A 1177-nucleotide genomic window follows, 5' to 3' on the forward strand; every position below is an offset into this window, starting at 1 on the left:
CTCAATGAGCGTAGTCTTAGGCGTTGGAGCTTGTAGTTCTTTACCACTTCTCAATGTAATGGCGTTCACATACTCCTTGGGGTTTGGCTCCGGTTTACCTGGTAAAGCCGGGCCTCGGGATGATGTAGAGGCTTGATTTTGCTTAAGCTCTCTAATGTCTTGCTGCATTGTCGCGTGCTGGCTCTCAACTCTCTGCTGACCCTGTAACAGTTGCTGTAATATCCCACAGACATCGTTCCCCAGCTGGTTCTGACCCGTTCTCTGATTCTGTTGCTGATTACCCATCGGCTGCGGATTGAACCCTGGTGGAAACTTGTGATGTTGCGGTTGGCTGGTGCTTGGGCTGGAAGGTATTCTGATAAGGAGCCTTTTGAGCGTAGCTTTGTTGTTGTTGCGGAGCAGGGTACACTTGATCGTGAGGGTTAGCTACATTCGGGTTTCTGTATGAGAGGTTTGGGTTACTGTTGTAGTTGTTGAACCGCTGATACCTCTGCTGATTCCCTATGTAGTTCAGCTCCTCTTGAGTTAGACCGTCTTCGTTTACATTATCAAAACTTGGCCCTTGCTCATCAAACTCGCCTACAAAGTGTATTGGCTTTTGAGTCGCCATCAGAACTTTGTCAAGCTTGCTCTGAAGCTCTCTGATATCCTTTTGCATACGCTGTTCTTCACCAGAGCCCTCTGTACGGTTTGCTCTATCAAAGTCCTCGCCATAAGTATCATTAGACATGGCTAGGTTCTCGACTAGTTCCATTGCCGCATTGATCTCTTTCCCAAGAAAATTTCCATTTGAAGCTGTATCGAGTTGGTTTCTGATCTTGGGAGTGCACCTCGGTATAAAGTACTCAAGAGGGATGCCTCTGAGAAGCCGTGGTGTGGGCATTGGTTAGTGTAACTTCTAAACCGTTCCCAAGCCTCGCTAAAGCTCTCGTTATTGTGCTGCGTGAAGCTTGAGATCTGGTTTCTGAGCTTAGCCGTGCGTGATGTGGAAAAGAACTTTGATAAGAACGCCAGTTTACACTGCTCCCAGGTTTGTATAGAACCCCTCGGGAGGTTCTTTTCCCACTGGTGAGCTTTATCACCGAGGCTGAATGGGAACAAGCGTAGCTTGAAGCTGTCTTCCGAGACACCATTGATCTTAGTTAGGTCGCAAACCCGATCAAACTGATCTAGATGC

The 1177-nt window shown here is 47.7% G+C and overlaps 1 non-coding gene across 1 annotated transcript; it reads left to right on the top strand.

The window, feature by feature from the left end:
* Positions 1 to 865: 865 nt before the first annotated feature.
* On the top strand, positions 866 to 972 carry LOC112089352. The gene has a single exon (XR_002900989.1). It is a non-coding gene; the product is annotated as a small nucleolar RNA R71 (small nucleolar RNA).
* The last annotated feature ends 205 nt before the right edge of the window (positions 973 to 1177 follow it).

Source organism: Eutrema salsugineum, unplaced genomic scaffold, assembly GCF_000478725.1.
Source record: "Eutrema salsugineum unplaced genomic scaffold, Eutsalg1_0 scaffold_12, whole genome shotgun sequence".
NCBI classification, from domain to species: Eukaryota; Viridiplantae; Streptophyta; class Magnoliopsida; order Brassicales; family Brassicaceae; genus Eutrema; species Eutrema salsugineum.